Below are 25077 nucleotides of genomic sequence, written 5' to 3'. Positions count from 1 at the left end.
TGTGCTCAGCAGTGCCTGTGCATTTCCAGCTCCTTTACAGATTTTGCCCTGATAAACGCCTCATGACCAACTCTCTTAACACACAGGGAAAAAAGCCAACATACATCTCCGTCAGCTCTGTAGGCTGTGCAGGGCTAACACATGTAATAAGTCAGTTTTCACCGTGAACAGAGTGATTCTTTGCAACAAGAGACATCACTTTCCAAGGTTATGCCTTCCCTTATAGTTTCTTCCTCCTCCAATCTCTCCACTAAGTTCTTCTGGCTCTTCCTCCTCCTTCACCACTCTGACAAGCCCTGTCCAGTATCCACCTCCGGTACCAACCCTGCCTTTGCTATCTCCAGCCTGGGTATCTATCTCAAGACATCTTGGAGGAAGGAGTCCCTCTGAAAACACTAGCCTGTGCCAGAATTGCCCTACCGCCGCATCTGCAGGTCTACTTTGCCCCTTCCTAAATGCTTCTGCAGTTACCTCCTAAACTTCAACAGCCAGTCAGCCGCACTTTCAAATCTTCTTCCAAGTTATCTATTTTCTTCTCCTACTGTTATCTTCCTTCCCCACGCATGATGCATGTCGGATCAGTTTTCCCCCTTATGTGGGCTGATTTTGTAGTCTGTGCATCATTTTATTAGTCTCAGAAAGCTCTTATGCACCTTTTGCCATGAAAAGTAGTACACACTCAAAATGGGTCACACTAATACATAAATCTTTGCTCTTTGTAACGTGAGTAATGTCAGGTTAAAAACATTCACTACAGAGATACGAACAGCTTATTACATCCAAATTCAAGCTACACAAAGGAATCTGAAATGGTACATCCATTCAACATCACAAGAGTTAGAGAGTATGTCTGCTTCACCGTGTTGCAACTAATGATTAATAAATGAGTCTATTACGTTAATCTGCCAGGCAAAACTAAGCTTGACAGACACCTGCCACAGGAAATTTGTTATCTATTCAGGCAGGAAATGGCAGTGAGAAGAAATCAATGTCACTGCTGTACATTGAGCTGACAAACTGAAATCTCAGAGGAAGTTTGTCATCTTGAACAATGAGCAATATCCCTGGTGGCATCTCAGAGCCCCACAAAAAAGGTCAGACATGGCTCTTATTTATCAGGGCCTTGAAACTCTAGTGTAGCAATTAAATTTTGTTTTTAATACTGGGTGAAAAAGTCCAGCTATTTGACAGTAATGTGTGGTAATATATTTATGAGAAGATAAATATATCCACATGCTGCTGCATCATTGTTGAATTGGAGTTAAACGGCATGATTTCTTTGCAATGTAAAATGAAAAGCAACATAATCTTCTATTATCTAGGCCAAAAAATAGAAAAAAAAAAAAAAGAAACAATACCCACTACATTTGCTTCAAATTTGTTAAAAGAGAGAAAAGGAAACGCTCTGTATCCAGCTGCACACCAAACAAAACAAGCTTTCAAATACAGTCTCCAAGTTTTGCTTTTTTATACGCGCGAATGAGTGGTAAAATTATGCAGCTGTTAATAAGACAACAAGGGAAGCTTTTGACATAAACCCCTTTTTATCTCCTAGCTAGAAGCATTTCAATCAAAGAGGCAATTTGTTCACGACTGCTGTTTGATTTTCAGTGTTAGTGGTGTTTGCTTTCTGCGTCCCACTCAGCAGGGACCAGAACTGGATGGGGATTATCGGTTTCACTTTTTCCCGTGCGTCCCACGAGATGCTGCAATGCGCAGGCTACCAAAATGCCTGGGAAGATTTCAGATGTATGTTAGTGGGATCTGCACAGCCGCTGGGCTCCCTCCTCTCTAAGATGCCTGCAGGATAAGGGCCTAAACATTCAGAAGTCACACTTTAATGGAGTTTGAAAACTTGCAAAAACCAAACAAACTAGGAACCACCACCAACAAAAACAAGCAGCGCAGCACCTTTGCCTGCACTAAGATCCTAATGAGATGTCCTCTATTTCTTACAGTCATCTATTGGAGCCTGTTTGACAACATCCAGACTCAAAAACAAAACCCACACAAGCAATTTCATGGGTACTGGAATGAAAGGGAGTCTAGCTTCCTGCGGATTTGGTTTTTGTCATCAGATTATCTGAAGCCAAATAATTTCCAAACCGGGTTCAGCGATCTTCCCGCAACAGGAACCTCCATCACATTTCCTCTCGGCATCTATTCCACAGCCCCTGTTGAAAGTTCAGTTCCTATTGCAAGCCTTCCCCCAAACCCCTTAATAGCCTTTATTCCCCTCTTACACACATATTTTCAAGAAACTTATAGGAACTTCTATTTATCTTTGCAGCCTCTGCCTTTCCACCACATTGCCATGGCCAACATGTCCAAGGGCTGCGCAGGCTGCTGTGTGTTCATGTGTGCATACACCCTTGTTTCCCTAAGAGACCAGACTAAACAGCCCACACCCAAAAGTAGCATTAATATATGCAAAAAGAAATAGCTTTGCAAGGGTAACTCATCCAACCATGAAAAAGCCTTTAGATCGCTTATTGCCCTTTATTCCTCTACCACGACAGACACGACAAAATCTCGCAGTCTGGGGACACTTCTTAATTTGAAGATTTACAGCATTTCATTCCTTTTCATATTTTGCTTTTTAAAAGAAAAGTTCTTCAGCAATGAACAGAATCACACCCTGCCAGGCAGCAATATTTATGCCTGAAATAGGCTAAGGCAACAATAAAAATGTGGTCCACACATGTGGGTAACTTTTTGCCAGCAAATATGAAACCCTGGCGAGCTCCACCAACCTCTCATTTGACATTAATATAAAATAGACAGAGAGTACCAGTTCTCATGTCTGGCCTAATGTTATATAACTGTGCTGCTTGTTCAACAGAGTCAACTCTTACACCAAAAAAAAAAGTTTAAAGCCCCCAGACAGCTGTAAATCATTATTCTAAAATGTTTTATAGGTTAGTGAAATTATCATTTACTCTGGTCCCTGTAGCCCTTAGCACCTGATGCCTAACTTAATGTAATGAACATTGCAGATTCTTATTTCTACAGATCTACTTAATTCCCCTGACACAGAAGGATTTGAAAAGATTATTTTTAATAAGTTACTTCTAGAAATAGTTGCACCTCACAGCCAGAGCAACAGATACACACACATCTCACTTCTAAAAAGAATACCAACTTGCAAGTACTGAAGAGTGATGACAGAGCAAAGTCCTCCCACCAAATACTGTTTAATTAAATAAAAGAAATTTAAGGAGGAGCTTAATAATACTCTTTGTAACTACAACACAACATTTTAAAGTAACTCAGAATTCACCCATTGAATATCTGATGCTAAATTGCAAGCCGACATTGTGCTGAAGGAAACACAGCAGCCAGGGAGCAAGGAGAACATGCTGAAGGAGTGGCAAAGAAGGGGGGAAGAACCAAAAAAAATTAAAAAAAAACCCCAACTCATCAGCCTCTTCAGAACTGGGATTCCCTTCCAAATATGAGAATTCTTTCACACAAAGAGGAAACAGATGTCCATGGCTGGAATCTGCATGTGGCTTTATTCTCTTCTAGGATACAATAAAACTACTCTTCTTCTCATCCTCCAAGCTAGAAATTAAACAGTGGCATGTCATGCATAGTCCAGCTGTGCTTTCTACCTCCAACCTTTATTAGCAATATATTTAAAAAGAAGAAGAAAAGAGAGAGACAGAAAGAAAGGGAGAAACTAGAAAAGCATAAGAAATTAAAAACTATGTGGTATGTGTTCTCAAAACAATATAAAACCTACAGATGTTCTTACTAATCTGTGGCACATGTTTGTTTATTCAGGTTTTCTCTGTCTCCAGTTCAGCGGGCTTTGCTCTCCGGAAGAGCTATCTGTTTTTACAAACGTTAGAGTAAATACTGAAGGAGAGATTGGCATAAACAGCCAGACGAGGAAACAGGCTCACCTTGTAAGAGCTTTCTCAATGTCCCTGAAACTGTACCTCTGTCCCAGAAACTGCTCTCACCCATACCTCCGCTGTTCCCTACATTAACAACAACGGGAGAAAAGCTAACAGTTATGAAGAGGATTTTGACAGTACTAATATCACAAAAGGCAACAGCAAGACCATCTGTTTCCTTCAGGGAGAACGTATTGCAGTCATCACGCAGTAGTTCTCAAACTTGCACCTAACCTGTCACTTGCATGCACTTTGACAAGGCTCACAGAGATGCTATCACCATTGAAGCCTGTATTTATAAGGAGTACTCCACCACAGTGACTGAGCTGCAGGTGCCAAACTGTGCCTTCTCCACTGTAATTACAAATAAAAGTCTAATAAACCACTTCTGAGTATCAAAAAAATACACTGTTTTCCAAGGATACATAAACCACAAATTTCAGAAGTGTCTTCCCTTCACCTAAGTCCCTTTTACTTTTTTTTTTTTAATCAGCTTCTTTATAAAAGATGACTCTTTTCAAATAGGTTCAAGTTACAGTAGAATAAAACAACGCTGCCTGCCCACTAGAGCTAACACCAAAACATTTCCATTAATAATCACAATAAATCTGGTTCACTGTCTTGTCCTCCTAAAATTCTTCACACGCTTGCCCAATACATCTTGATTATGATAAACTGATGTTCCAGCTATAAATACACTTTCCCCACGATGGGATCTGAAAAGACAGCATGAAATGAGGTAAGCCTCTCCCCTGGTCACGTCAGAGGTCATAGCAATAGACTCCGTTACAAAGACCTGTAACTTTCCACAATACTGACTAAAGGTGAAGGTGTAGAGGAGCTCAGCACAGCCATCATCAATGGTATACCCCAAAGCTGACAAAGTAGACTTATTTTCTTGCAAAGTTTCAATTAATACTGCCTCCCAGATCCTCCTTGACAAATTGCAGACTCCACAAGGAACCTAACAAAGGTAATTTGTAATCTTAACATGAATGAAAGACCGTCAAAGCCATCAGCCGTGTTCCTGCAGCTCCAAGAGATGAAAGGTATGAGCATGGTGAAAGAATGGACAAATTTATATGTTAAATAAATGATGGAGGGCTCTGTTAATAAACACTGATGCAATTAGAAACAAAACTCTTCAGGCAAGTATGACAACACTGGTATAGCGATGACCAGAGAAGATGATTTCTTGGCTCCATTCCTTAAGGGACACAGTGAAAGACCAAGTTTGCATACAGCACCTTCCTATAAGAATGCATGAAGCCAAAAGAGAGGTGGAACCCCATGGGAAGCTGGGCCATCACAGGTAAAACTATCAAGTTGCATTTGCAACAAACAACTTTTCACAGCTCTTCGGAGTTGAACACGTGGCTCTGCAGCACTGCCAGAGGCAAAGGAACAGCATTTAGGGTGGTAGAAACACCGGTCTCAACACTGCCAAGAGTATCATTAAAACAAAGGTTTGCGATCATGCACCAGCAGCCACCTGAGGTAATCAGCATTTTCTCATTTTCAAGCAAGTAACATTAACCCTGTGTGAGCTGGGAGACTACTGCAAGCTACAAATGGGAAGAAATACAAAATTCCTGAATTATACTCATTATTCTGATTCAAGCATCCACTAACCCTCAAATAAATATTTGCACCTTGCTTCCTCTGTTTCCCCAGCTCTAAACCCAAAGTATTTCCACTTGTCACCTGGCATATGTGAATGTTTGGAAGCAAATTCCTTCCTGAGACAAAATATTATGTGCCCCACAGGGTTGCTTAATTTGGTTACAAGCCATTCTCACAGATGTCCTTTGGACCTGCGTGGCAGAACTTCACATACAACAGGATTTTCTTTTAAACAGCACTGCACGCTCGTTATAAAAGCACCATATAAAGGACATTATGTAGAGACAGATAAATACAAGGAAAATTCTATCCAGTTTTCCCTCCACTAGAAAAAGGTTTTATGATTAAAAAAAAAGAGAAAAAAAAGAGAAAGTTTTTCTGAAGGGGCAATGTTGACCAGCAAAGGCAAAACACACAGTCAGAGATTTGGCGTGACTCCATGTTCCCAAAACATGGGAAAAAGAGAAGCACTGAGGCAGATGCACAAACTCAATGCAGGCTGGATTGATTTAAGAGTGCCTGGTGATCACAGAGCACTAGCTTTGCACATGCGTGAGACAGACCATCATCGAGCTACTGAAGGCTCTTTCCTCAAAGAAACAATATTAATAGCCTTCAAAATCCCCCCCTTTTGCAGCAGCCCCTTACTTTGCTGGCAGGACAGAATAACTACTAGAAACTGTATTATGTTAGCCACAGAAGTCAATCTTACTGGGCTTCAAACATGAGCTGGACTGATCAGCCCCTAATTAGACAAATAATACCCACGTTCTTCCATTCTCCAACAAACAAGCACTAAAGGAGATGCCCGTTTTGCTATTCCTTCTCGAAAACAACATATCAAAAAAATCCTCAACAAGAAAATGAATATGCTGACATCGATTTGTACATGCTGTTTTCAAGGCACAGATAAAAATCTTGTAGGATAAAAGATGAGTTTAGCAGCTCTAGAAGAATGAAGGTATTGTTTAACAGGAAGCAGATGTATGTCAGATGGCAAACTCATTAAAGTGTCCCATCGTTAAAGGAAACGGGATAACAACAAGCCATCTGAAAAAAACCTGAACTGATCAGGAAATACACAAGCCGCAGCTAATCTCCTATTTATTGGTAGGTAATGCCTTTAAGTCATGCACATGCATTGAGTTTAGGACCATGAAGGACTAATCTTTGTTCTCATGAAAAAAACATAGGAGCAGAACCCTAGAGCATGGAGTGCAGCATTTCTGGAGAAAGTCTTCTGAGGAAAAAGCCTAACATTTGGAGAAACTATTACATCAATACGTGGGTGCACGCACACACGCATGGTTATGTGCTGCTGTCCAGGAAGCATGTCAGTTCGCTAACTCTGAAGGCATTTTCATGTATATTTTGCATACAGGTAACATTTTACATGTAAGTATAATTAAAATGCCTTACAAAAGGCACCTATGAAGGGAGAGTTTAAAAACTTTTTGTTTTTAACTCCCTTTAAAAGTTTGTAAACTTTTAAACTCTAATCAAAGAAAAAAATTTATAGGCAGACACTGGACTGATAGATTTGCAGTTCATTAGAGTTGAACAGTTCCTCAAATGAGAATTTTGCAGGGGATACAAGGACCTAAGCACAAGGAATTAAACAAGCAGCACGTTTGATTCACAAGGCAGGTAGATCTAAAGAGTGAGAGTATTGCTTCATCCAGCAAATATTCAATCAAAGAAACTTGACAACAGTGCAGCTGTAATTGCACTGACATCAGAATAGGAACTCTTGTCCTCAGAGTAACAGCCACAAAAAAATTAACATACTGGAAAGAAACACGTGTTTCTCCCTTCCTGGATGTATCTCAACCTATAGCAGTTTTGTTACAAATGTCTTGTTATTACATTATGATTACAAATATAACACAGCAGGTCTCACCACAGAAATTAAATACATCACTCACCAGGAGATTTCTGAATGTCACCAAAAAAAATTTCCATGGGAAAATCCATCTCTGCCTTTGCCTATGGGCCTGATCCAAAGTTCATCGAAATCACTGAGAATTTTGCACATGTGGCTTCGATAGCTTCTGGATCAGGACCCATGCTCAAGATGGAGAAAAGAGGAGAGAGCGGATGCAAGGGTTCTAGCAAACAACACAAAGATCAACTAATTTGGATCCTACCATGTCCTTCCCAGGGTGCACAGACTCAGACTCATGGTGAGAACAGGATCTAGAATGCGCTCTTTTTAACTTCTTAAGCAGGAACTGCTGCACATTCCCTGCTTCTACAGAAGCCTACATCACAGCCCTACTAGTAGCTGTATCAGAGCCCAAACTGTGTACATTTAAGTACAACTTAAAGTCCCAATAAAGTTAATGCAAACTAAGCAAATTCTTTTGAATGTTTTACCAAATATGAACTTTGATGTTTTGCTGCATCAATAGCCCTGATTATTTGGTAAGGGTATTCCTGCATATTTGCCTTTGGTAGGGGCCGGGGGGGAACAGAACAAGACAAGTAACCAAATGTTGCTTTAAACAAAACACCCCACAGATACTATGAGAAAATTACTCCATCAAGGCTAGTGCAAAACCAACATTAATGGAAAAACTACTATAAACCACCGAGTTGAAACTTCTTTCTTTGAAGTACATGACCCATGCAGCACTGTTTATATATCTTACACCATTATCTCCATCATGTGGCAGAGAGAAAAAATGCAGATTAATGTCAAATTTAGGCAGTGCTATTCATGTAAAGGTATTTTACTTATCTTACATACATGTATACACACTTAAGTGTATACACATTCAAAATTTTGTAAGCATCTCACAAAATGGTGCATTGCTAAGCTTCCTTCTGTGGCTAATATTTTCAACTATTTAGGAAGAGCCATACCTGCATTGCACACCACAGGTAAAAGAAGAAATAGCCTTGTCCTGCAAGGTGCTCACAGTCTCACGGGCAGCACCTCAATGGGTACCAACGAAACAATGCTCAGGGGCAACACAGGGGAAGCTTCAGCAGGCCAGGGTGAGCAGTCCATCATACAGCAGCCCAAATGGCAAGTGAGTACAGGTGGAGTTAAAGGACTGATCTTCACAGACTCCTTGAAAGAGTTCACCACGTCTGATCTCCATTGGTGTTAGCTGAATAGGAGTTGATACTGCAAAGCACTAAAACACATGTCTAATTTCCCACCTCTTTACAGAGAAGCAGTTAAATATGTCCTTAAGTGCTGTACTGAATAGTCTGACTATCCTGTGTGCCTGAAATAAGACTGGACTATTTTCTCTCCCTCATCTACCTTTTTTATTTTTTAATAAACAGTTGCATTCCTTTAGCCCAACCACAAGACATGGTCTTGCAGAAGTCAGTGAGTGAAATGACTTGCCTATGTTACATCGGGGGACCTACTAGCTTATGACAATGATCTCTCCTAGCTTTTATGTATTAAAGCATGAGCTTTCCTGAACTGCAGCTACAGTTCCACGAACTTTAATCTGATTCTACATTACAAAAAACCTAATCTAAAACACATTAAAGTGAATTGAAAAATGGCAACAAGCATCTGATCGAACCCAAATGAACAGTTAGACAATGCACGTACAGATACAGGAAGGATGGTTCCTTTATTATTTTTTTTTTTAATCCTCTATAATTTTTTTTGACGGTTTAACCAATTCTGCAGACTCTGTAACTATTTAAACAGGAAGCCCCCTGGACCCGGCAGACCTCCCTGCCTATGCAGCTGGAGAGCTACTCTGCTCCTAATGGAGCATTTCTTCCACCCCCACCCAAAGGTAGCAGCTGTACAATGTCGGGTCAGACACTGCAGGGCCACCTGGGACTCGCTGCCCTCCCAGGTGTGGACTTGCAGACTCGTCCACAGCAATCGAGCCCCTGGGAAAGCCGTCTCGCTGCCTGCATCCCCCCAACTTCCTGCCTGTCAGCAGGCTGGGAAAAAACTTTAGGCAAGGCTGGCTGCATACGCAAATCCAGCGAGCAGGGAGGGTTTGCTTTCAAGAACCTCTTGCAGGCTTCCTCAAAGGAGCCCGACCCTGCTTGCACAACGGCACCACCATTATAAGACCTGTGGAAATAAAAGCCATGACTCTGAATGATTTGTTTTAATTCATTTATGGAGAAGATGGTTTCACCATAAGCCTTTGAATTCATCTGCCTGTCTTTATACAGCCACCTCATTTCCGTCTGCCTTGAGGATCTATCATAACCACAATGTTAAACCATAAAGCTAAACCAAAACAATTTCTCACACTCAGTTACCCAGCTTGGACATGAGGAAAGCGTGCCAAACTACAAGAGCATGGGAACAGGATCCAGAGGAACAAGGGTGCTTTGGTGGGCAAGAACTGAACAACTGGAACATCCCAGACACACACAAACCCTTGTTTTCTTCATTTGCTCATCCTGCACGGCTGTTCACACATCCCAGCTATAAGTTCGGGCTATCTTCAGAGCCTGATGGGAACTGAACTACACAGCACGACAGCAGCTAACTCTTGTTCTATGAATTCCTGGTTATAGCTGTGATCAGCAAAGTAGACACTATTAAGTTTCCACTTTACCAGTATAAATCATCCCCTCCATGCTTGGCAAAGCACTTAAGCACATGCTTAACTTTCACTATTGCTGAATAGGAACAAGATTATGCTTTAAAAACATTAAAGACCAGACCCAAACAAGTTCTTAGACTCCATGCTCTTCTTTACGCTCCCAACTTCCCATTAATCTAAAAGCTCTTCCAGAGTTGGAGCTGGGCCAAAGTGTTTTGTTGAACTGACGCCTAAACAAAGTTTTCTGCTAATTTGGGGCTGTAACCAATGTGGTGAATGAAGAGAAAAGCCAAAGAAAATAGTCTAAACTTTTCTGTGGGTTACTTTAGATATACAATTAAGAACTCAAAGTGACCCCAAACACCCAACAGAGGATAAGCCAAGGTAACACCACAACTGCAGCTCCACCAAGAGGTTTTAGCATCACAACTAGCACAGAAAAAAACAAGTAGTCAGTGTAACTGCCAGGGCCCCACGATGGGATCAGATCCCACCATTTCCAGCATGCTCCTCTCTCACGCAGCAGGTCTGAGCACAGCATCTGTGGCACTGATGGTCCCTTTAAGAAATGTACTTCTGTGGAAAATATTGACACCAAAAGGAGAAAGCCAAATTGCACGCCCACTGCAGTGTGGCCTCTAGAGGGAAAGGGATGGGAAATGCTGCTCTCACAGCTTTAATTCATTTAAAGGCCATTTCACATCCAGAAGGTTCCACTGAGATGATTTCTTTTCCTCATTGGTTTTGCAGCCATGTCAAATGCCCATCACAGCCAAGTGGCAGATTTGCCAATTCCCTGCTGTCGTAGGTAGATTCATAAAACTCACAGTGCAATGGCTTAAGTTGTGTTGCCTGCTATGGGCTTTTGTCTGTGATACACAGCAGTAGATGGGATTTACATATATATGATTTGAACCATAGTCTTCCCAATTGTTTTCCAGCTGGGAAACAGAAAATCAGCAACAAAATAACTTTCATGCTAACAGGCATTACTTGAGGGGAAAGAAAAATCAAACACAAAAATGTTGTTTGGGGAAATAGCCAGACATTCCCTAACCATGAGGAATCTCCAGAAATTTTACCTTTTCAGTGGACAGTATTTTAGTATCTGCTTGAGAAACCTGCTCTTAGGTAGGTCTCCAGAACTGTTTCTGTTCCTGCAGCATTTGGATGCCTTATTCTGGGTGCCACTCACAGACCCCGTAACACATGCAGGATGCTCCGTTCACCCTGAGACTGACTGAGATGTATCTGTCCAAATTAGTTCAACAAAATTGTGAGGCAGCATCTGAAGAAAAAAATACTAATCCTGATCAAAGACATGGTGTCCCTGAGGTTGCACTGCGCGTAGCTGGGCTCAAAGAACTGGGCAACAGGCAGTGCAGTAAAGAAGTATTAGCAAGCAAGTTAAGGACCAAAGAGAAAAGGAAAGAAAGCAATGCTATTGCCTAACACAAAGAATGAGCTGATCTCAAAGCAAATGCGTTTTCCAGTGTAATGTTCGCAACCTTTTGGGCTGAAAAAGAACAGACTGGTGTTAGCAGCATATAATATATCCAGGTGACTTAAAACAGGATTTTTTTCTAATGAGATTAGCAAACTATGCATTACAATTCCCATAACATTTCAATCTCAAGGCATTTTAATTACATTTTTAATTTATCTTCCCTGGGATTTTCTAATTTGTGCCAGACTGCTTTCTTCACTCAAAACACAATTTTTATCTCAGCGGAAGTACTAATAGACCACTTCAGACAGAACAACCAAAATCTGCGGAACTCATACAAGAGCAAAAATCAACTGTGGCTTTCAATCAAAAGATATAATACCATTTACACCTTTCTTTAAATAGTACCACCAAATGCTGGTAGTGGTCTTTGGCATCATGAAAAGAGTTAAGAGATCTGCAGAACAGTGTGTTGGTTCTGCATTCACACATTCAATTTCAAAAGCTCAGCTGACATGATGCCAGTAAATGACCTGACTTCGTTTGGAAGTCCTGCAGTGAGTATTATCAGTGTCTTAGGCCTAGGACTAATCTGGGGTGGAAAGGAGGTTCCCAAATTCGCGCTGAAATGCTGACAGACATGGTGAAAACAGCCTGTTAGGCTGGAGGGAAATTTGCAGTAGACTAAGAAAGAGAATCTGAAACAGAATGAGCTCTACCTCTACTGTCTGCTTGCACTTCCCCTTCCAGCTGCAGCCGTGGGGATAGAGGGGTTAGCTGGTTACCACTTTCATCCTGCTCCCAAGTGCTTATCACAACCCCCACCACACATTACTGTCCCCTTCGCTCCCAAGCGCTGGTCTGGCTCCTCACATAACTACTCCATCCCCAATTCATGCCAAATAAGCCAGGTTAAAGATGGCAACCAGCAACGGGGGGCTGTAACCTCTTCAGCCAGCTGCACAGCCAGAAGAGGGTCTCTGAGCACGGCCTAAGGAACACACTTGGCTGACTTCACTCTCAGGCTTAAACCAAGGACAAGCTATTTCCACCACCACCACGGTGCGCCCAGCAGCAGTCATCCCAGAAAAGACCCTGACATGATGCCCTGTGCCCACAGACCAGCTGATAAGTACCCATTTGGAAAGTGTAGCTGAACACTGGGAAGATCCTACCCTGAGCAACAGTCTTTACAAAATGTGTTGATTGAAAAAAACCAAAAAAGTCAAGAACTCGTGCCTTTGCTTTGCAACACGTAGCAACTCAGTAAGATAAATGACAAAAGCCTTTACTGTGGCGGAATAGTTAAATACAATCACAATAAAATTCCACCTGTCAGCTCCAAAAGCACCCCACATGTAGAATTTACACAAGCTGAACTGGAGCTGGTTCAGGGCATGTCATAACAGTTAGTCATTTCTGCACTGTGCACTGTTAAAATTGGCCTCAAGATGAATTGAGTGCCTGTAAAGGGCAACCATATTTCAAGCAAACCAGGACATGCTCAGGGTAGTTGGACTGCCCCTTCAGCTGCATTCCAGAGCATTTAATTTTTGCCACTCGGTTTTCATGAAAAGTATTTCCAGTACACTTCCAAAAAATTCTGCAATCCAGTAATAATACTTTGTGGTAAAACTTTGGAGAAGAAGGGAGAAGAAAGGTATTAGTTTATATTGAAAGGATTTTTAATAGCATTATTCCAACCTACACTCCCAAGTAAAAAGTAAGAATCACAAGTATTTTTTGCTCATGAGTTGTTTGCAATCTGTCAGTTCCCATAACTAAAATATGGCATTTCCAATCTAACAGCATCACATGGGGGTTTTTGAATGGCAGCCTATTTTGTTTGTGTTTGTGATGCTTTCCAGCAAAAGCCACTTCTGGTGTAGGAGACGGCATTACTAAAACGTAAATAAAAAGGGCACTGTAAATAATTTCACTCTTACTCCAGCTTTTCTTAAGTGGCTTTAACTCAAGAAATCTTCTCACTGCGTGCAAAAGACTTGAATAAAGCCAGTGGTGCTGAGCACCCTCATCCCTTTTTCAAGTCAACTTAACTTCAGGCAAACAAGTAGGGGGAAAATAATCAGGCATAGCCCTTCCCAGAAGCTGAGCATTAGAGAAGTCCGTCTGACACCAATGAATAGGAAACCTCTTGGGCTTTCTCAGAAATTAATGCACCAATAATGTAAGATTAATATGTAATAATGAGACAATTTTCGTCCTAGTCACACAAACTACATATACTGTATCGGCACACCACACGCGCTTGGAAGCCAGCAAATTACACTGTCAGCAACAAACACATTTCAGATGTAGCAACTAGAACAAGTTGTTAGTGGCAATTTTGCAGTGAAGGCTTCAGTGAAGCCCATGTCCCCTTTACCCACACAGCTGAAATAAGTCTTCAGATGCTCCGGCGCACAGGTCAGACACTTCGGTAACACATTTTTAGCAGGGTATTTGCTCCATTTTGAAGGTAAATATTTTTGTAAATTATTCACTTTTAAAATGTTGCTATTCTCACATTTCTCTGGATTTGGAAAAGAAAAATTGCCCTCCCACAACCTTCAAAAATAGATAAACCTGTATCATTAAAAAAAAAAAAAAAGAGAGAATCAGGTATCTTGGACTTCCTCTTATTCCAGGTAACTTATACCATACGCAGTCCAGCCAACTAGTTAAAACTTCCTCCCCCTTCTATTTCCCCATGCTACCAACACCCAGTTCACAAAATCCACCATCTGGAGAGATAATGAGAAATCCAAATGGCCAACTGGGCTACACAAGATCTGTGGTGTCCTCTGGGGAGGCCAAAGGCTCTTCTGGGGATAAGGCATTGGGCAGGGAATGATGGGGCAGGAAGAAGTGATCACACATTAGAGAAAGAGAACGTGGAAAAGGTAGCTATAATTTTGTTGCAGGTCACTTTTGTACCAACCACTTCACAAACAACTGAAGATTTGCCCCAGGACCTGCAAATGTGGGAGGGAAGGCAAATGTCATTGCTGAATTCACTTAAAAGAAATGCAGCACAGATGCTGCAAGCTTAAGTGCCACTTTGGTGACAGTTTATTCTTGATAAATAAATCATTTATACACCTGACACAGCTCGTTTCTTCCTTTCATGATAATTATAGTTTTAGAAGCCTCATTTAAGGGGTGCAAATTAATTTCCAAATTCCACCTACTGTCAAAGAGTGTACTTTATTAGGTGATTAATTACCTGCAGGAGCACTTCAGGAGACACCTTGGAGGCAAACAAGGATTGCTGTGACAGCTCCTTTAAGATATGGCTCCGATCCTAAAGCCCGATGAGCCCAGAGATAAAATAACTGCATACAGGTGTTATCATCTACAGCACCTTGGGATGTTTGTGCTTCAGAGAAGTGCATTTCCCCTCTAGAATATGAAAATATTTGCCTCGATGCTACAGCCCTTGCTTTGGGAGAGGTCCCGTAAACTGCCTGGGGTTGGGTCCGCTTGGGTCCACTTCCACAGCGAGGCAGAAAGCAAGAACAACTCTTCCCTCAACCTTAGTGTACTCCTGAAATCTTCTGCACTCCCAAAACACAGACCACTTGGCCTTCTCCAGCTTATATGCCTGGATGACATACAACTGGTTTCAAATTTCTGAGCCAAAAATACTTTTTGTAAGTTTTATGTCAGTCAGTTACAGAGGTGGCAGGATTTATAGCAAATTTTACTGCAGTTTCCTTGCTGTCATTTCAGACCTCTACACTGACCAGAGCTTCCAGCAGACCTACACTCTTCACAGTATGGCAAAAAGATCTATACATGTGCCATGTAACTCCTCTTCGCAGTCAAGTTTGGTGCCCAAAGATCACAGTGAGAAGAAACCAACACAGCCCAGCATGGCTTATATACACACCTAAGCACCAAGTTCAGGTACCTCTACACGCCACGGTCACCTTGGCACATCATTTAGATACTGAAAAAAATCTCTGTAGAAAAACAACTCTTCCAGTAACACAAGTGGAGAAACACAGAGTTTAACAAATTTTATAGGCTTTATCCACCTGTTTTACTTAAGTCTCTTACTCCACACAATACCCAAAGCACTGCTGTCACAAGAATAGCTCTGCTCCCTTGCATTTCTTGTTCGCCTTCTCTTACAACTACACCTGCCTTTCCCAGGAATTACAGTATTATGGAGAAAACAAGATGCAAAGACCGTTGACCAAGGACAGGGCCTGTTCCCAACATGTTTGTCTAAGCTATTTTAACAGCCTCTCCTGATGGATGGACTGCACAGATGATCAGCTCAGGTGCTGCTTTGTTGGATAGTTCCCCAGAGCAATTTAAGTCATTACTTCTTCACCTTCTCATCACAGGCATAGGAACAGATTTTTCTTTTCTCCTTTGCAGAAAATTTTCAAGTACTTGTCTTTATTTATCATTTTTCCTCCCTGTCGCTTTTCCAACGCTTTTCCCCCCTTTCACGCACAAGGACATCAGTCTCAAAGACTGCCAAAGGCAATTCTCACTGTGTATTTCATCAGCAAGCTTAAGCCAGATTGTTAGCAAAAGCTGGTTAAGTCTAAACCAACATTAACCCTTCAAGTTTGGGAGCAAAAGAAAATACAGTCAGAATAGTCTAAGAGAGATTCTCTCATCTGACAGCAATAATTTTTTTCTTCTGATTTCAGGCTAGTGGGATGTCACAATCTCCCTGCAGTATGCATGGAAGAAGGAACATCAGAGCTGAACATGTCTGAGATGGGAGAAAGGAACAGAAAACCAGATTTTGAAAATCTGAGAACTTATTGCTCTCTAAGAAAATAATAATGAAAGACACAGTCTTTTCAGAGGAATTTTGCAAAGCTGAGGATACGTGGCGAAGGGAAGGATTGCTCTGGACTCTGAAAAGACCACCTGAAGCTAGAATGTATCTATAGCAGTTGTAGTTTTCAAGATGTGGATGCCTAGTGTGACTTTGTATTTAAAGAAGTATAAGCCCTTGACATAACTCTCAGCTAAAACAAGATCAGAAAGCTACTTGCTGCACTTTCTCGCTCAAAAAAAAAAAACAAAAAAAAACCCCAAAAAACCAACAACAGCAGCAAAACAAAAAACCCAAAACCCAACAACAACACACAAACTTCCCAGAAAAACAATCAGATCCCAGTGAAGATCAAACTGGAGCTTATTGCTCCAAATCTGCCCTTGATTAAGCATGGAGCCTTCCACCACTCAACAGTTGTTACAAGGTTATAGAGAAAAGTCTCATCTAAAATGTCATATAACCCAAAAGTAATTAACCAACTCTGACAAACACTGTACTACAACCCTACTTCGATTTTAACCCGTATCGTATGCTGGAAACTTCCAGTTGAACATTCTGTATTTTCTCATTTGCCCACATACGCTTGTTATTAAAACCACATGCGGGCACTGAATCATTTCATGGTTCGTTTAGAGACAAACACGCAGAAAATTGTGGGAAACAAGTATAACCCTAAGAGTCTGTGCAAGCCTGTGTAGTCTGAGGCATGCTGTGGTGCAGAAGCTTGAGCTACAGGACTATGTTATTCTGGAGCTCAAAAGCGAACAGGAGAGAAGTCACCATATATATACACTGAATTTCTGAGTAGATCGTTAGCAAAGTCAGCCAGTGTGACAGCTTCAACCCTCAGCACCTTGCAAAATGCCACATGTGTGCTCAACTGTTAGTTCACAACAAAACCCTTAAGTGAGGCAGTAGGATAGTCTTTCATTTCTGAAACTGGTCTGGCAATGAGGAGAATTCCCCAACCGCTTGGGAAGTCAGGAGCATAACCTCAGGCAAAGCACTCAATCTTTCTGGATCTGACATCTGGAAAAAATGGTAGCCCTTCATCCTGTCCATTGGACTAGAAGGTCATCAGCTCAAAGATGACCTTTTGCTGAGAAGACAGTCAGTAAAACAGTAAGGCTTTGCTTTTGATCGGGTTTGTATGGATTATTCATATTACAGCAGTGGCTGAAGGACCCAAACACAATGTGCCAGCTCAGATGTGCAATGATAACACACATGAAGTCCACCTAAGAACACAACCTCTTTCCATTAGTGATTACTGTTGCATTCAGAAGCATAAATTCCCTGAAGGGAAAAACTTCTGGACAAGCATTTTCTATAAGAATACATCTCACCTATGGATCTTATCCCCCAGCAACACAAGGGACATTCATATTATGTCCACAGATCTCCAATTTTCCTTTGAAGCCTAAAGCAGCATGTACATGATCCAGGTTTCTTGTCGAGCCCTCTATCAGGATTGTAAAAGGTCAGATCCTGACATTGTAACACAAACATTTTTAGTAGCTGCAGGATCTCAACTTTCCTCTTACAGGGGTGTATGTACACACATACAAGAGATTTGCCATGGAACCCAAATGCTTCAAGACAAAATTAAACCATTAAAATAATGAGGTCTTCGAGGAAGTTCTAGGGGACACGCTTTCAAAGTCAACTCTGATCAAACGGCTGTCTACTAGAAAGCTTCACAAAGAGGTCATTTGTGAAGAAAGACAAGGAAGATGATAAATGATAGATCTACAGCTCTGTAAACCATCTGGCCAGATAAGGGGCACGCATTTCTCACAAGAACATTGGCTTACCTGTAGCTTTACAAGGACAGTAACGACACTCAAAAGCACTAATGAAAATCTCAGACCTCAGCCTTCCACTAATGTTTCCACCTTGCTCCTATTAATGTAATGCTATAAAGTAGGACTTCTAACTGGTATTAATGAGGCAGTAAACATCCCCTTTCAGAAAAAGGAGCTGTAATTTCAGACAGCTGCATATGTAAAACTCTATCTCATACTAAATAGCTGATTCCTGAAGAGGGAAAACAAAGAAAGCCCAGCCAGGTTCCTATGACCGAGACTTCTGATATTTCTGACGTACGGCTGGAAAAGTGGAGGAGAGGGGGGAGGGAAGGTCACAAGATTAACAAGCATGTAACAGACACAGAACAATATCCATCAAGAAAATGTTTTTTTTTTTGCTAAACTTGGTTTTTTGACCAAGCTTTTGGGGTAATAGGAAACTACTGCTGCTCTGTACCCACTCCACTTGCAACACTGGTGAGCTGCGGACAAAAGACAATCCTTTTTTCCTGCGTGTTTCTGAAGAGAAACAAAGCTTTTTCCATGAGGAAAATCCGTATCTTTGAAGGAAAGAACTTTATAGTGCAATCCAAATATTCATCAAAGCTCTAATTGTAACAGCAGGAACTTAGCACAGGGCAGCAGGTGGGGTGAATAGGAATTTATGGGATGTCTGTAGACATATTAAATATCGTAAGTTCTTCAAAGCACAGGTAACACTGAAATGGAGTTTACAGACACAGTTGTTTTAAAATATGCGCGGTCTCAATCTATACTCAATACCTTCTCATATTAAAACACATTCAGAAGATACCATCTGCTCTTTATAGGCACTGGTAATCAAAAGGTTTTCTGTTAGCGTAAGCACAGGCATTAAAGGATATACTGGGGTAAAGCTCATGCTAAAAAGGGACCAATACTCAACTCTGCATTCTTTTGTCCAAAGGTACACCTGTATCCTTGATCAGAAAGTTTATTCAAGCTGCGGCATCTGCACTGTGCCTATATTCATGATACTTCAGTTTCCAAAACCTGCAAAATACTTTTGGTCAATAGGATTTTCTAATGCTGTCATTTCTTTACTGTGAAAGGACCATTTGATTATTTCTCTGTTAGGCAACAAACTTCTTTTATCCCCTGATTATTCTCATGAAAAAATACAAGAAGGAGAGAGACAAGGTACTAGTAATTTCCTGCTAATTCAACATGCTTCATCAAGTAAAGAAACCAGGGTATCTTCCATCTAGATGCCTGGAAGCAGCCTGACCCTGCAAATATCTCATTCAAGCAGTTCACACTTAAGTTAACAGGAGCTTGAAGAGCAGAACAGCTCTTAATACACAGAAATGCCAAGAGTTCTGTTTTATTGTGATTTTTCTTGACTGTACTAAAATACTTCAAAACACGCTTGTACAAAAATCTTTTCCATTCCGGTAACGTGGAACGTTAAGATGTGATTGAACAGAAAAGCTTTAGGGTCACAAAATGCTATCCAATTTTACTGTCTCTGATCCAAACTGTAGCCTGGGTATCCATTTTCAAGTAGAACTAAAACACATTGGGAGCTTTATGCTCTCTGAACTGTTATTAAGCTACACTATAAATTTAATTATGGAAACACCTTTGACAGAACTAAATAGTAGTGCTTGTAGTCAGAAATAAGATCACCAATGGTAGAAATAACATTGACAGATTTACATAAAACCTGACTACCAGTGCTAAAGCTTAAAAGCAGCAAAGTATCAGACATCTCAAAAGAAAAAGATTTCTAAGCCCATTCAAGTACCTGTAACAGTTATCTGGTGTGGATACAATTAATTGAAAATAAACCAACAATGGCAAAACTCCACCTCTGCAAACATACAGCATTTTCAAGTCTGATTTCATTACAATCCAATGCACACGCAACACCATGCAATTCTAATATCTTGGCTTTAAACTCCCTGATCCTCCTTCATAGGCTTTTTTTTTTCCTGCTATTTCAGGAATTTCACTACAATAAACTATGGAATTCTGCTCATAGAGAGAAAATTCCATAACTAAATCTTCAATTAAACAATCTCATATCTACCAGGAAAAGGAAAGTGGTACCTCAGACCTGCGTCATGGTTTGGTTACTCGCAGACTATCAATAACAACTACTGAAAGGACATCTGCACTGATGACATTTGAGGACATTTTGTACCAAGAAGTATTCCTCATTTTTAATACCTGAGTGGTTTCAGGAGTGCCCTGAACTAAACCTTCAACTTGTTAATCTCCACAGGTATTTGGACTGTAGCCCATGTATTTTCAATGGGTACCTAAGACACAATAAATGACAATATTTGGTTAATACAGTAAAATTTAGTGCCTTTGACAATTATTAATACCATAACTGCATCCTGATCCAAATTTCACTGGCATTGTTGGGTTTTGCCTTCCACCAACTCCAACTACACAATGTCTGAGTGGTAAAATTTTAGTTAATCACTTGGATAATAATACTTAATCAGTACTAAGGTTTCCATTTCCACCATATGCTTATAATCTGGCTCCAAAAAATTAATTATTTCACTGCTGTGACAGTAAGTAATGGAACACGAGCCACTCAATAGGCTGTTTACTGACATCTTGTCTCTGACTGTATAGAGGTGCATTTTTAGACTGGTTTGCTATTGAAGCGGTGCATGAAATTGCCCTCTTTTTCCCTCTCCTTAGCTTTTGAACTCATCATCTGATTTCAGGCAAATAAGACAGGGGTAGGACAAAGCTCCTAAAACTTCTGAGAACATCAAACAAACATCTCAAACACATCTGTAAGAATCTCGGTTGAGCCGAGAGACTCAATTTGGCAACTCCACTGTGCAGGAAAGGCTGCAGAAGGAGCTCAATAGTTACCTGTGTGGCTGCTGGACAGGCAATCAGTGGGTACGCACAGGGAGGCAACCACCACATGGATACCTGGGGAAGCGCCCCAGAGTCTGTTATCACCTGCTCAACCAACAGCTCAGGGCTGTAGGAGGGAGTTTTAGGGCCATGAAAGCAGAGCTTGGGTCAGCGCAATACGGAAAGCAGAGGCGCTGTGGATTACAGGTCCATAGGAAAATGTGTTTCTGCTGTTTATAGAACTACTTCAGTAAAGAAAAGGTACTATGGCCTTGAGAAGAGGATGCTGGTCATGTATTACACCATGTGCAGAGATGACTAGGTGAATGTACAGAGAAGGCAGTATGCATGCAGCTAAACAGCCTTTCAGAATTCCCTACAGAAAACAGAACCATCCAAAACACAGCACGGGGGAAACCACAGATGAAACAACAAAGAAAACAAAAAGCCACTGCAGACCTGTGTAAATAAATGGTGAAGCTGCTTAAACCCCAAGGATTTCTGGTTTGTGGTGCTGGATTAAAGAGTAAAGCAAGAGCCTAAGAGATTCTGCCTGTATTCTGCTCTCAAAGGAAACATAATGCACAAAACAAAGATTGGCAGCAGAAAGAAGATCCAGTGTTTGGGGATCAGCGTACAACTATTAAAGCTGAAGTGCTCTTTATCAGGGTTCTCCAACATACAGCCTCTGTGGGGAAGCTCTGGAGACCATTTACAGAGCCCTTTCCCAAGCTCAGGGCACCACTTAGTCTTTCTTGGCCACAAAATGTTATCTCTGGCTGTTTAGGATGTGTTCAGAGTCCTTAGTCCTCCCAAGGAGATGGGGAAATCTGTGAGGCCAACAGGCCAGCAGACATCTGAGGAACAGCTGCTGAGAACTTTAGAAGTTCCAGGGACCTTAAAGTTGATTAAAAATAGAAATAATTTAATCGAGGTCACATTTCTCCTCAGAAAGAAGGAATTCGCTTTAAATACACGGTATTTTGTTACAGTAAAAGTACTCCCTGCGTTGGCAATTCACAGGCCTTGGGAAAATAAATACTGTAAGTCATTCTAGGCCATCCCATTTCAAGATCATAATTTCCAAGGGGACTGAGAGATCAAGCATTAACCTCAGCAAGTGGTCCAATGTTTCAGTGTCTGCCCCATAACCCAGGCAGGATCTTCCAGCTACCTACGTAGCATAAAATTCATATTGGATCCTTGAGTTGGCTTCTTCCTACCAATATTACCCAGCTCTGCTCCCTTTTTTAATTAAAAATGGGGGGAAACTCCAGAGAAAGGAAATTTAGAAATGGGAATAGTTCCCTTACACACACAAGAGACATTTCCAACTCATATACTTAATAGTTTAAGAGCTAAACCAGATTTAAGCACTTAAGCAGCCTTACTTGTTTCTGGAAGTACTAAGCTCCTTCCCCACCGTTAGTGGGAGCTCTGCAAGTCTGGTGGTTTTTGGGAGAGCATGAAGGTAAAATGAAATCACAGGTGAGGGGACACATTCTTTTCAGGTCCCTTAGTAATACATAGGATTCCTGTGGCCTGAATTAGTTAATTCCTAAACTGCTGGGACTGTCAAGAAAACCATGCTTTTGCATTCCCTTCTTTATGTTCCCTTCTGTTGAAGTAAATTAACAAAAGAGGTTGGTTTGTCAAACCACAGATATTCATGTGCTTAGCTGAGAGTCACCACACTTGGTGGTCTGGAAATTTTTAAAAGGACACAGAACTAAACATGAGCTGGACAAAACGAGGAAAGATACTTTTAGTCACTCTGAACAAGGAACACAAATGGACAGATGGAATTTTCCTAGCATTAGCCGCAATAAATACATCCCAGGGCATGAGGGGTGACAGAGCAGTGGAAAAAGAGGTGTTCTTAACTGATTTTGAAGGTTTTGTTTCTGCCCAATGGCTTAAGAAATTTGTTCATCCTTCCTTGAAGACTACATTTGTAATGCTGTACCATTGCTAGGGTGAGTCAGAGGTTAAGTTACTGGCTGGATAAATTCCAACAGCACAATTTATGTTCACCTGACCCATGGATCTGTGCAACATATTGACTCAGATATAAAACAAAGGACTAAAGATCTTTTGCATCTTGCCTTTCACCACTCTGAACATGGCATGGCCCTGTAGGATCTTGGGCATAATTCTCTCCCCATTATTTGCCAATCCCAAACATTTGTTTTTAACTGTTTCTTCCTCACTCAAATTGTTGTTGTTTTCCCTCATTTATTTTCTCTCACAGGCATTTGGAATATTTAGGCAAGGTGAGTTTGCTCTCAGTCACCATACAGAGAGGCCATGGCAGTTCACCAGCCTCTTAAATCACACAACTACACTGCCTTCTACAAAAGCCCTCCTAAAATCTGAATCAAGCATCAACAATCATGAAATAGGCTCTAAAAAGTACAGGAATGAAAACAAACACATCAGGGTTCTTTTGTTGGCTGGTGTTTGAAAACTTCACCGTAGCATCTAGTTCACCTCTCAGATATTTTTTCCATGGTCGTTAGACGTATACACACTTCTCTTTTTTAAAAGCAGCTCATATTTTACATATTCACATCAGTCTGAGAGATGTGGATCATAAAAGGCACAGTGAGAAGACACAGTAACATCCAAGTTTACCCAGAGAACATTTATCCACCAGGTACATTCATACTGTCTCTCAACAGAGTGTATGACACGTATCGTAACATCAGGGAAGGAATGCTTCAGTGATTCGTAGAGGCACGGTGAGCTTTATTCTTCTTCCAGTCAATGACAGTTAAGGCCAGAAGTACCTGACCTGCCACAGAAATTCCTGGGCTTAGTTTCTAATTGCGTGCTTTCAGAAACGACATGTTCTGAAAACAACGGTTAATACCATTCAGAATAAGCATTCTCAACTAGCTCAAATTCAAAATGAACAGATTAAACACACACCTAGACTTACAACCAAAGTGAAAAAACAATAAAGAGCATTGGTGACAGAGCTGTGAATCCAAAACAAAATTCCTACTCATTACTTTAAGATGCAGTGTTAACACTCATAGAAAACATACATATATTTCAGAACACCAAAAAGGGTAAATAAGTAGGGGGAAAAAAAGAATAACTAGAAAATGCGTAAAATATAATCTTGTGGGATACAGTTTTGATACAAATACTAGAGACAACCGAAAGAGGAATAACATGCTTCAGAATCTAATTCTACCAAATCCCAGAAGCTTCAGATATTAGTTTACAAAACAAATCCTGCTGAGATTCAATCCCAGAGCCCTTACAGAGACAGCCCTTTTACCTTCTCAGAGCAGCCCTCATTGTCCTTTTGCTCTTCATCATACCCTCTTAGCCAATTCCAAGCCCAGTGAGCCCATCTCTTCCCAACTGATCAAGCCAGAATCTTCAGCTTGGACAACCAGCTGAGCAAAGTAAAAATTAAGTAGCTCAACTATACAAACTACTCAAGCTAAAGCTAAAGAGTAAGTTTCACTGAATCATTTCTCTTAGAAAATGCAGAGTCTATCAAAACTTCTGAAAGAATTAAACACGCAAAGACAGATGGTCCCTGCAGTGGCGTTCTCTCCTCATTTTTAAAAGCCAGTACAGAAACCAAAGACCTTTAGAACTAGCAAGAAAAAAACACCACATTGAAAGCATCCACAAACATTTCTCATGTTGAAAATTACATGTACTACCCGTTTCCTTTCTGCAGGGTGTTCCCTATGCAAAACACAAGGCCTTACAGCCAGCCAGAGCACATGACAAGAACCCTTAAGCGTCCATGAGCAAGTGCATTGCTCCCAAAGGGAAATCAATAGAGATAAGAAAGCACAAAATCAGTTGAAATATCTTCCTCCCATTGCCAGGTTTTGACCAAGTCTGGAATTAAACAGAAGACCTTACACAACAGTAAGAGCACCAATTCCTTTCACTGCACCTCAATGTTCTCACTGCTGCCACTCCTCAGGTTTTCTTGTCCTCTGCTGTTGTTTTCTTTTTTGTGACAGCTCCAGCTGAATTTTGATGTCAACTCTTTCTCTCATATCACACTATCTCTACATACCTCAGGCTTCTTTGGATGTGCACA

General features: G+C 40.9%; 1 protein-coding gene across 1 annotated transcript in view; it reads right to left on the bottom strand.

The window, feature by feature from the left end:
- SLC25A26 (solute carrier family 25 (S-adenosylmethionine carrier), member 26) overlaps positions 1-25077 on the bottom strand; it is a gene marked incomplete at its 5' end in the record, with an annotated part of 86917 nt that overhangs the window by 27118 nt on the left and 34722 nt on the right. The window lies entirely within an intron of this gene.

This window comes from Pygoscelis adeliae, unplaced genomic scaffold (assembly GCF_000699105.1).
Source record: "Pygoscelis adeliae isolate BGI_AS28 unplaced genomic scaffold, ASM69910v1 Scaffold67, whole genome shotgun sequence".
Classification (NCBI taxonomy): Eukaryota; Metazoa; Chordata; class Aves; order Sphenisciformes; family Spheniscidae; genus Pygoscelis; species Pygoscelis adeliae.
This window is presented reverse-complemented; position numbering and strand designations above follow the sequence as displayed.